The 12,960-nt window shown below is 38.9% G+C and overlaps 1 long non-coding RNA gene across 2 annotated transcripts in view; it reads left to right on the top strand.

Moving 5' to 3' along the window:
* The window catches only part of LOC128013308 (uncharacterized), a 96,971-nt gene that overhangs the window by 79,388 nt on the left and 4,623 nt on the right, over positions 1–12,960 (top strand). Inside the window, exon 6 of one of the 2 annotated variants that reach the window (XR_008183290.1) lies at positions 2,145–2,320. The exons of the other annotated variant lie outside the window; for it this stretch is intronic. This is a non-coding gene — a long non-coding RNA (uncharacterized LOC128013308). Of the gene's footprint in view, positions 1–2,144; positions 2,321–12,960 lie in introns of those variants that run through there. 2 annotated transcript variants of the gene reach the window in all.

The raw sequence follows: 12,960 nt of genomic DNA, 5'->3' as shown, positions 1-12,960 counted from the left end.
TCATATTAGTAGTACCTGAAATTCTGATATTGAACACACTTATATATATATATATATATACATATATATATATATATATAAAATAAAAATAAAAACCTTCAACAATCTCATGTCTCGTAGTAGGTCTGTCTTTAAAGCTTACTAAGTTCTCATCAGTAATCAGTTCCCCTGCAGAGAAAATTAATGGCATTTTCTTCTGGAACCTGACTATTGCACTCAATGTTCAGTAAAGGAATAGATTTTAATATCAATGCAATCAACTGGTGATTTTTGGTTTCATCTTAAAACAGCGTAGTTCACTCAAGAATGAAATGATCTATGAATTTGTTTCTGATGTTGAATATGGATAAAATATTTTGGACAATATTCTGGTCATGCATATATTTAGTGTAATAAAAACGAAAAAGAGGACTGCAGCTGTTCAAATAATCTCAATTTATCACATCCAAAATAAAAGAGTGTTTACATAATATATTTTGTGTGTACTATGCATGTTTATATGTTTATAGTGTATATTTATATATTGTATACATACACAGTACACACACATATATTATGTAAACACAAACTTTTATTTTTTTATTAAGTCTGAGTTACTTAAAATATATATATATATATATATATATATATATATATATATATATATATATATATATATATATATATATATATATATATATATATATATATATATATATCTTTCCAGCTGTTTGACACCACTTAGCAGGTGTTGCACTGAATCAGTCCAAGAGAATTTTAATAAAAAGCACAGCCATTAAAAAAATGAACATGAAAAATTAAAATGGGTGGTGAACAAAGGCCTTCTGTAGTGAACTGATGCGTTTTTGTAAGAAAAATATCCATATCCAAAACATAATAATCACTTGAATGTAGCTTGCACCAGCAGTTGTTCACCAAAGCAGTTCCAGTGCCTTTTTTTTCCCACCTGGAGCCGTATGAGACACTTATTTTTAATGGATGCACTTTTTATTAAACTTCTCAAGGACTGATGCAGTGCAACACCCGCTGAGTGGCATCAAACAGCTTGAAAGTTCAAAGACCATTTTTGTAATAACTCAGACTGGATTCGTCTAAAAGAAGAAAGTCATATTTACCTAGGATGACTTGAGGGTGAATAATTTATGCCTTAACTTTCATTTTTGGGTGAACTAACCCTTTAAGTTCAGCTCACTGATTCAATGATCTGAAGACTGTCAGTGAATGGTGATTGTAATGTTGATGTCATCACACAAACCTGTTCTATTTAGAAGATGGATCACTTTTATGACACTTTTTATGCTGCTTTTTAAAGCTTGATAGTTTTGCTCCAAGTTCAGTTTTACTGCATAGAGAAAAGCGACTAATGCAGTTCTTCAGAACGTCTTTTTGTGTTCCTCAGAAAAAACATAAAAGTCATACAGCTTTGGAGCGACACGAGGATGAGTAACCAATGACGGAATTTTCATCGTGCAAATTGTTCCTCGAATAATCACATTGTTCTTAAATCGTGGTGGCTAATTACCCCAAGTGCTTCTGAAAAAAGAAAAATCAATAGCGTATCATCTGCCAAACATCTATCTGGTGTACAAAGTGTTTGACAACTACAACATCCATCAGGGCCCGAGTGGGTTCAGGAGCGTCCCTCGGCATTAGTTGTTTGTCTCGGGTGTTTTTCTCGCTAGCTTCCTCTCTCTCGCAGTGACGAGGCCTCTCTGTGGAGGATGTGGGCTGTCATGTTCCTACTCTCGTTTTCTCTTCACTTGACACCCCCTCGTTCATTATGCGGCTGTGACATCACCACAAGGGCAATCATACGTGTTTGATAAACGAGAGGCTCATTAGAGAGAGAGCTGATGTATGACTGCTATTTGCTGCTTTTGTGCCACGATGTGGAGATAAACAATGCTGCGGGGTTTCGCTCAAACACACAAACACACGCCGATATCTCACACCGATCAGCTGCGCCATTGTAGTCTTAAACGCACACGTGTGGCAGCCCGCAAAAGTGGAGTAACCTTCACAAACCTGCTTTCAGAGAGACCGTGAGCTTTCTCCGTCTGAATGCTGCCAATTTTCCCACTCACAAAGTAGAAAATACCATCTATGAAGTCTTACACATGTGCTGTGATTGTTTGTCGTTGCAGTCTGTCTTTGGGTAGGTGGTGAGGGGCCCACCCCAGCTGCCCCTCTGCTATTCACCCAAAGACACCGTGGACGATGTGAAGATGTGCGGCATCACGTTCACCAAACCGTTTGGGATGGCATGATCCTCAGGGCCTTCGAGCAGGGGTGGGGTTTCGCACTCACCAAAACCTCCTTGGACAAGGTACTAAGAAATAACAATACATATAATGCAATATATTATATAAACTATAGTGCTTTTTTTTTATATATGTGTTACTCGTAGAGTAAATTTGGTTGGTCAATTTTCAAACTTTTAATGCCAAGGAGCCCAAATATAACAATTCCCATATATATTTTTTTGAATATATCCAACCACGCCTATAGATTTAAGTTTCACTTTCCGTAATTCGTGACCGACCGAGGAACATTTTGGCAACAATGATTTCAATCTTTAATAAGACTCAAACTGACATAGGTAGAGTAAAAGAGTAGATTCTTTCGATCAGGTAGGGTACTAGTGATTTCAAAACATCTCAGCCCGTTTATATTGTGTATTTTATTTATCTCGTATAAAACTTAATTTGGTTGAGTTAAGCGCTTCATTGTAATACTACGGTGATTATCTCTTCATCTTCAATAACTATGACTGGGACTGTCATATACACAACATTATAATGAGAACACTATTATAATAAAATGCTGTGAATTTTTTTGAGTTTAGTTGCCATGTTTCTGCTTGTTCTTGCATGAAGAACGCGTCCACTAAAGGAGTTCATTCAGAGCCGTGCAGACATGCTCATGTGCTTTCTGGCTTTTTTTTTCAGATAACCTTTAAGTCATAATATTAACGTTTTGTCGTATAAATAATGAAGTGTATTCTGTATGAGATAAATGAGTTATAACTTCATTCTTTAGTGCACGCAGCTCAAAACAGAAATGCAGACCATTAATAACTATTGTCATATACATGGCGTTATAATGAGAGCACTGTTGTAAAATAAAATACAAAATTGTGAATTCTTAGGGTTTCACTGATGTTTCTTTTAATCAAAACATAAAACATAATTTTTTTTATCTGAGAGGCATCGCTTACATATTTTCCCTGTGTGTCAACATCAGTAATTACCCAGAAAATGTTATTTTCGTATTATTGAAGTAGTATTGTGGTATCTATTCATATTTTGACATAGCTTTTAGGCTTATATTTTTAAATATGATTTAGTTTTAGTTTATAATATTTCTATGTAGCTTTAATAGAATTTAGTTTTTGTTGAATGTATTATCAATTACATTTAACCTGTTAACCTGCACCTGGACGCCGGCATACTGAAATATCTTTGTTTGCACGTGTTAATGTTTATGAATTTTTATCTTAACTGAAGTATCTGCATTGTCTCCAGTATTCTTCCTCAAATTCCTAAATATTATGACATATCAAAAAATCATTGATATAAAGAAGGAATATTGATCTGTAACATTAAAGTAAATATGAAACAGCATTCCCTATTTTAATCCACCCATTTAACTTTCAATTGTCTGAAATATGTATATTTGAAACAGAACAATTGATGTTGAACAAGACGAAGAATTTGATAAGAAAATTTGATTTCCTATTGAAAGTGTTTCAATTGCATGCTATGATGTCATGACAAATCCTAGCATTGATTTGAGATCTCTTCAGAAAACTTTACACTTGAGTTCATAGGGCCTTTTTCTTAAAAGCACGATAAAAGCATTTGCTCTCCATTTAATCACATTTGTCATGAGAGCTCTCCTTTGTGTTCTTTCTTTCCTTCACGTTTCATCCAGTATCGCAGGTAACAATTACGGTGTATTTTTATGAGACTTTTATTAAATTTAATTAACAGATGAATCTGTTGAGAGAAAGGTGATATGACACCGTGACAGATGTTATTTTCACCTCCTCTTTATTCTGTGCTTAAAGCTATTTAAGTGTGATTATGATTTGTTATGATTATAAAAGTTGTCGCTAAAATGAACATGCTCTCAAACGATTCTTTTTCAGTGTTAAAGAATTCAAATATAACATGGTTACAATTCTAAAAACGCTGTTTTATTAACTTGAAATGCCCTCTCTTTTTTTTTAGCAATGTCAGTATTAATCAGGAACATATGTTTGTTCTGTGTTGGCAGTTTTCCACTCATTAGCAGCACTGGGGATATTAAACGAAAATGGATAACTGCTAAAATAAAACCCCAAAATTAGAACCAAAAGACAAGCGCTCAAACTCATGATAGACAGTGCTGTAGAGTTCTATATGCTACTGGCAGGAGGCGGGAGCGGGAAATCAAATTGTTTATTCTGACCCATGGTCCTCGGCCCTCGGCTGATTTCAGACAGTGAGGGACAGCTTGTGAGGTGTGTAAATGATGTTTCTCCTGCTCTGATGTGTGAGTGAGTGATGTAGCTGTTCCTGTTTTATAGACGCCTGTCACCTGCCTCCATTTCTGCTTTTATAAACTGCACACCGGCCCTTCGGAAAAGGTTAGCTTTTTATGGCGAGGTGGAGAGAAACGTTACAATGGAGGCTGGAAATTGCACTCGTTTTACCTTGGGAGCTCAGTGCACCATCTGGATGTTTTGCTTAAGATCGCATTATCTTCTCTCTCTGACTAAAAGAGGAAGTGGGCGCCAAACGTTTGCCCGTGAAGTTGTCATTGCGAACTTTCCTAGCTCGAGTGGATTTTTTATTTTTTTCCCACCCCCTTCCCTCTCGAGTCCTGTTTTACTCTTGACATTTGTAGATGCCAGATTGGGCTGTAATATACTGTTGCATCTATTGCCCCCCAGCATATGCCGAAATACCACCTGATATCTCGGTAAACAGAAATCATATTATTCTTTATTGTGTGCTCAGTGGGAGAGATTGTAAGGGGGCTTTTCTTTGGGGAAAAAAAGATAAAGAAGTTCTTAATGTCAATATGAATGAACAGCCGCTACGCCGCTATCACCCGCCTTAAACACAGGGGATTTCTCTTTTTTTAATATCCTGTGCTTTTTTTTTTTTTCAAAGCCACCCCCTATCGCAACATTACCTCCCTTGTGCTATTGATAGAATTTAAGATGCTTTGAGGATTGTCTACGAATATGAGAATCTTCACGCTTCTGGGTCTCGTCGTTTGTGCTCGGCATCGCTAATTAGCTCGGTTAGCGCTCTAGACCAGTGGAGAACTGCCTAACAAAGCTCTGTGACCGTTAATTAGGATTAATGAACTGTGTAGCATACGAAAATGGTTGTTTTCCTGCTACTCCTTTGCAAAGAGGAGGCCGAAGGACGCTGTCTTTCAAATAACCCACTGGCCTTACATCCATTTTTCATGAATTACAGGGTTTTAAATTTATTTTTATGTTTTTATGCATCACACCAATTACAGGATTGTTAGATATGTGATTGATACATTTGGCCCGTTTCGGACTAATTACGGATTCGTAGGATACCTCCAGGGCTGAGGCCGAGATCCGAAGGCAACTGAGCCCAATTAGCTTTTTGACTGGTCAAGTCTGGTTAAATCACACCTGTAATTGGAGCTAACCTGATTAACGGCAAATGCGCCAGTTTGCCGCCAATCAGCACCCCAAAAGGGGCCATAGGTGCTAGTTTTAGCCATTGGCTTTTATACTTGTGCTCTTATAGTTCATTCATGTGAGATTTTTTTAACCTGTAAGAATGACGAATGATTGCTGCTGACCCGCCAGACTTCTGCCCACCACGAAAAGCTCTTAAAGTCTTTAACTTTATCTTACGAAACTTTCTCCGCACTTCAGTCTATTCTTGAACGTGCTATCTCACCTCGGCGTAGGAGGGTTTAGTGGGCAAATCTGAATGAACTAAATATGAAGACGTATTAAGACGGATTCTCTACGTTTTAACCACAGTTAAAACAAAAGAAATTGCACACACACAGTAAACGTGTGTGTGTGTGTGTGTGTGTGTGTGTGTGTGTGTGTGCATGTCTCCGATCGAAGTTTTTAATTTAATGAGAAATGTTGGATGAAGCTCCATGGTAACACAAATGAAGTGTGATGTGTCCCATCACCCCACCGCACATTATTGTCACTTTCTCTCTCGGCATCTTCTGCATGGCTTTATGTGTCTCTCTGCTAATTAGCAACCTGGATTTAATCAACTGCAGCATTTTTATCAAGAACGGAAAGGTTAAAGGTCGCAAACCTCACACGCGCACTCACAATACTCACGTACACACCCTCTAACGGTTTGAGTGTTTAATAGGTGGCGCCGGTAATGTGAAACTCTGTAAATGAGCGTTTCGTGCGATAAAGGGCTGCAGGTCCCAGGGTGGGATAATGACATATTCTGTCGGTTTTATTCTCATCAAGCTTGTATCTAACATCTTAGGCTCAGTCTTCTGTGAAATGGACTTGATTTTTATTTATTTACAAAAAATATTTATTTTCTAATTTGGATCTGCCATTTCCTGATATGGATTATATAATTATTTATTTTAATTTGTTTATTTCTTTTTATTTTAGGAAAATCCACTCAGTTTTACTCATCGACTTTAAACTAGATTTTCATATTTTGAAAGAGCTTTTTTTGGCTTGATTAAACCCAGAAAGCTTCAAATGCATGTGTTAAATGAAAAAAGAAAAAGAAAACCACGTCTATTAATTTTTCTTCACTAGTACTAAGGAGAGCTGTTTCTGTTCCTTTAGAGTGCTCAGTGTAGCTGGAGATTGGCACAACCCAGCATGCACTGTATTCAGGCTCATTTCCATTTCACACCAGCAGGAGAGAATTCTGGGATGGGGCCCCCTGAGAGTATTTGGAAGTGACACAGCCATTTCTGCACTTCCAGCTCTGTGACAGAGTTAAAGCGGAGAGATGGATAGCCTCCCGTAGCTGCATGCTGGCCTGCTGCGGAGAGAGAGAGAGAGAGAGAGAGAGCTAGCACAACTCTATTGAAGGACGCTACACACAGTTAACAAACCTAATTATCGGTGTTTGCCAAAGCCAAAACTAATATCTAGAGTGCACAATGGTCATATATTGCTGAAAATGTATTTTTATAAATTAAGTTGTATAAAGCATTTTAGATGTGCACAAATGTCTTTTAAGTAAAACTTTTTAAAAAATGTGTGTACAGTTACTAGACAAAATTACTATTTTCTTTGAATTGCTGCAATTGATGAAGATAACCTCAAAATAATCCATATGGGCCATTAGCATATGTTGATTTGTTACCATGAATGACAGCAAAATAAATGTAATTTATTTTATTTTTAAAATATGAAAACCAGTGTTATTGTAGTTAACTAAAACTAAAAACGTAAAAAATATATATTACTTGAAATAAAAAAAACTTAACTGAAATAAACACACACACACACACGTTATATATATATATATATATATATATATATATATATATATATATATATATACACTGTATTAGTCCTGTCAAACAATTAATCGCGATTAATCACCTCCAAAATAAGTTTTTGTTTACATAATATATGAGTGCGTACTGTGTATATTTATTATGTATATATACAAACACATACATGTATAAATTAAATATATTTATGTATAATATAACATAAATATAAAAATGTATATACGTGTAATTTTTATACTGTATGTGTGTGTATTTGTATATGCATAATAAATAAACACCGTACACACACACAAAATATTGTGATTTATCACAATTAATCATTTGACAGCACTAAATATAGTATCTCAGTGATACTATGTTGAAAACTGTTGAAGACAAATAATTTACACAGTCACTGGGCAGAATTACAGATGTCTTCTATTTATCACAGATGATGCTGATAATCTAATAACTGTCAAATATCAGCCAATATATTGGTCTATTGCCATATGTGATATGCAGCATGATTTAAATAAAATGGATGAAAAACATAAGACTTGGCCTGCATCTAGAGACAACCACGGACTATAGCAACACTTAGAAACCACTCAGAGCTCTCTGATCGTCAACCGTGTACAGTAACAATGCTCAAGAAACAAAAAATCTAGATCAGGCTGCATAATATCTGCTTTCTTTGAGACACAATGCTGTTTAATAACGCTCTGTGTACTAGCAGTTTAGCTAAAGTGGCTGTTGACGAGATGGTTTTGACCGAGAACCACCTCATGATTGCTTGTAAAATCTATCATTATTGTCCTCACGCCCCCTGTTTAATCACAGATCATTGACGAAGCTTCTCTTGTTCTCCCCTCAGGGAAAACATTGCAAAGAAGCGTTTGTAATGCAGAGGAGCCGTCTGCGGTGATGGGGGACAGACTGTCCCCATTTCACAACTACCTCCCGCTTAACTAACATGTTTCTCTTCGTTGTACCTGTCTCATCAGCCGTGATTGCGCTGTGCCTCCGTGCAGTCGGTGCACATTAGGGGAGGGGATGAGAAAATAAACAACTAAGGTGCTTTTGGATTCCTGAATAAGCATTGGAAAAGTGGGTCTGTCAAAGCAGTCACTACGATCTGAGAGGTGTTGACTAATTGCCTGCTAATTACACAGTAAATTGTCTAATTAAGCTGATGGTTAATTAGGGTAAGCTTGCACAGCAAGTCTTGTGGAAGTCACTTTCTCTCTCTCTCTCTCTTTTATTAACAGAGAGAGAGCGAGAGAACGTGTGGCATGCCCGGGAACCTGGCTGTGTAATTGGCACACTGGCAGTGACTGGCGGTTAACATGACACGGAGAGGCGATAGAAGTAAAGACTGACAGAATCGGGGGTTTGCGGCAAACAGCGCCACTTGTCATTTGTACAGGGGCCCGAACCACGGCCCCCCTTATGTCTCCAGCGATGCTGTGACAGCCAACAGCATTGCACTCAACCAGACTCCTCAAAACCAGTTTCTCCTCCTTTTTCTCACCTTACAGAGTTCTAGGCCTGCTGTTTTTACACCAGCTTTTGTGGTTTATTGTAGAAGATTTTTTTTTGTTTTGTTTCGTTTCTGTTTTTTTTACAATTAATTATGGAAACAAATGTTAAGTTAACTTGTGACATTGACAAACCATGTATTCGGACATTCTTTAATTCATTTACATGTTTTTTTTGTAAAATATACATTCTTATTATTACAGCATTAATTGCTCAATTGTAATGATTTTATTTATATATATAAATAAGTCTTATTTAAGTTGGTATTTAGTGGATTAATTGCTTGGTTCATTTGTACAGACTGATAGGTGTAACTTTATATAGACAGACATGTTTATGTATGTATGTATTTATTTTTCTAATTATTTTTTTTACAACTTTATTTTGTTTACAATTGATTTTTATATAATAATAATAATAATAATAATTATTATTATTATTATTATTATTATTATTATTATTATTATTATTATTATTATTATACAATTTTTTTATGTATTTTTTATTTTTTTATCTTGGTTTATTTAAAATTCAGTACCGTCAACCATGGGTTCCTGTTTTATTATGTTTTGCTCCCTTTGACCCAGGGCAAGTTTAAGCTCAAACCAGTGTGCATCCTTTTGCTTTGGTTTCCGGTTTGAATGACATGATTCCTGGAAACAGTGTGCAACAACCTGCAATGCAGTTTGAGAGGCAGTTTCTCTTGTTTGGTGGGTGTGTCAAACATGTCAGCCCAATCAGCAACAACATGTATATAAACCACATGGTGTTAAAGAGACAACGTAATTAACATCAAAATAAATTCAAAAGAGCAAGTATATTGTTTGCACTTTTATTTACATTAAATGCAAAATAACTGAAATAATAAGAGCACAAGTACAGTATATGATATTCGCCAGATGGCAGCAGCAGGTGGTTCGAGAGCAACAACAAAGGGCCCTACTCATGCACCCTCTGCCAACCTGTGGGACCAGGTGTGCCCTGCACCCCACACTCGCACCTTACTTCACTGTACCCAAGAAAGGTGGTGGGTTACGACCGATCTTGGATCTGCAAGTTTTGAATCGGGCCCATCATCGGCTACCATTCAAGATGTTGACACAGAAACGCATTTTCGGGTGTGTCCATCCCCAAGATTGGTTTGCAGCGATCGACCTGAAGGATGCGTACTTTCATGTATCCATCCTTCCACAACACAGACCTTTTCTATGGTTTGCGTTTGAAGGATGGGCATATCAGTACAAGGTCCTGCCCTTCGAGCTGTCCCTGTCTCTCCGCAATGTCACAAAAGCTTGTTCCCCTCAGAGAGCAGGGTGTTCGCATTCTCAACTATCTAGACGATTGGCTGATACTAGCAAAGTCTCGGGATCAGTTGTACCAATGTTGTGCCAATGCAGAGGATCTCATTTTTTTGGTATGGAGTTGGATTCGGTCGAACAGACGGCACGCATCATAGAGAAGCGTGAGCGTGCCTGCGTTCAAGCACAGGACAGCGGTCCCACTGAAACTTTTTCAGAGGCTCCTGGGGCATATTGAACTGTCTCAAATGTCAATTACAAGGCAAGCATGTGCTGGTCCGAACGGACAACACAGCGACCGGTGCATACATCAACCGACAAGGTGGTCTGCGCTTCCGTCGCATGTCACAACTTGCCCACCACCTCCTCCTTTGGAGTCGGAACGTTCTGAGGTCACTTCGTGCCATTCACATTCCAGGCCTGCTCAATCGTACAGCTGATGAGTTGTCTCCAGCAATGCTCCCAGGAGAATGGTGACACCATCACCTGATGGTCCAGCTGATTTGGAGATTGTTCGATGCCACTCAGGTAGACCTGTTTGCTTCTCCGGAGACCTCTCACTGCCAGTTTGTCAACTCCCTGACCGAGTGAACTCTCGGCACAGATGCACTGGCACACAGCTGGCCGCGGGCCTAAGCAAATATGCGTTTCCCCAAGTGAGCCTTCTCGCACAGACACTGTGCAATGTCTGGGAGGACGAGGAGCAAGTCTAGCTAGTGGTGCCGTATTGGCCCACTCAGACCTTGTTCCCCCGAACTAGTTTTCCTCGCGACAGCCCCTCCTCTGAGGAAGCATCTCAGAGGGCACCCGCGTCTAGACCTTTGGAAACTCCATGAGGTTCTAGGTGATCTACCCAAGGAGGTAGTGGACACCATCACTTCTGCAAGAGCACTGTCTACAAGACATGCTTACGCCTTGAAGTAGAAACTGTTAAGGTATGCATGACCTCATCATCAGGTTCCTTAGAGGGGCCAGGAGGTTAAATCCTTCCCAGCCCCCCTATATACCCTCTTGTGACCTGAGTGCTTAATCACTACAGCAGGGCCCATTTGAGCCTTTGCATTCAGTTGAGCTAATTTTTTTTTCATTGAAAACTCTGCTCCTGATTGCACTGGCCTCCATCAAGAGGATAGGGGACCTGCATGCATTTTCGGTCAAAGATTTATTCCTAGAGTTTGGGCCTGCTGACTCCCAGATAAGAACAAGTGGTGAACCTGCAAGCTCTGCCCATGGAGGAGGCAGACCCAGCCCTGGCTTTGCTCTGTCCTGTCGGAGCATTGAAATGCTACGTCGACCAGACACAAAGCTTCAGGACCTCAGACCAGCTCTTTGTCTGTTACGGAGGCCGGCAGAAGGGGAATGCCGTCTCTAAGCAGAGGATGGCCCACTGGATTGTGGATGCCATAACCCTGGCTTATCAGGCACAGGGTGTGCCCTGCCCGTTCAGGTTGCGAGCTCACTCAACTAGAAGCGTTGTATCCTCCTGGGCGCTGGCTCGTGGCGCCTCTCTGACAGATATTTGTAGAGCTGCAGGCAGGGCGACCCCTAACATGTTCGCTAGGTTCTATAGCCTTTGTGTAGAGCCGGTATACTCCTGTGTTCTCACCTCAAATGGGTAGTGGCACTGAGAGGCCCCGGTTATTGTCCGCTTGCTTGAACTGCTCCAGAGTGTCCGTACTGTAGACCCTGTTGAGATCCTCCATCACCCTAGGCAGCTGGACGCAGTGGAATGTCCGGCACCAGACATTCATGATGAATCTGTGAGAACCAATGTAAGGCAGGGTTCCATATTGAAACCTAAGCTTTACTCGTATGTATATAGTCCACGGTATAGCCTTAGAGCCTGTGTTTCCCCGGCAGACTTCTGCCTTCAAAAGAGGGTTTTAATCACCTCAAATTTCTCCATATACACCTAAATGTATGCTATATGTGTATTTGCTCCCGTGACCTCCTTCGGGAAGGATGGGGATTCCGCAGCATGCCTGTTCCAAGCGGAATGGGTACATTTTCCCAGTGTTATCCAATCTCACCCAGTGAGGTAGTGCTTTACCAATGGTGCTTTTTTAAAGCAACATTTTAAAAAATAGTGTCACAATCAGCCCACTATCTTAATCCAGCATGTTTAAACAAATTTATACCTACATAAAAGGTACAGGTATGTGGACATTTTTTACACATTTAAATGTATGAATGGCACATATAATGTTCAAATGTATTATACTGGACCTTTTTGTTTAGTACTAAATTCACTTTTTAAAGTAATGTTGCCATCTATTGCAATTACTGTACATACATTCACTTACAAATCTTCATTCACGAAATATAATCTAGACACAGTTAGGCATTAGACATTTCAAGAGAATGTGCATTACTGCTGGAGCACAACTCTGATTTTTTTTATTTCTTTTCTACTGTCAGTTTTATTTATGTTTATTTATTTTTAGAAGCCATTGAACGAGTTCAGATCAAGAATCATCTCGCATGTAATCTGTGCCGTCTCGTTGCTGGCATTTTGTTGGGGGTTATCCTGATAAGAGCTGCCTGAAACGTAGAGACGTGATACATGACAAGGCGATTCCCTCAATCTGTCCTGTCATCTAATCAATACAGCCAGAGATAGGGACACAGTCACTGTTCAATC

This window comes from Carassius gibelio, chromosome B24, assembly GCF_023724105.1.
Source record: "Carassius gibelio isolate Cgi1373 ecotype wild population from Czech Republic chromosome B24, carGib1.2-hapl.c, whole genome shotgun sequence".
Taxonomy (NCBI): Eukaryota; Metazoa; Chordata; class Actinopteri; order Cypriniformes; family Cyprinidae; genus Carassius; species Carassius gibelio.
This window is presented reverse-complemented; position numbering and strand designations above follow the sequence as displayed.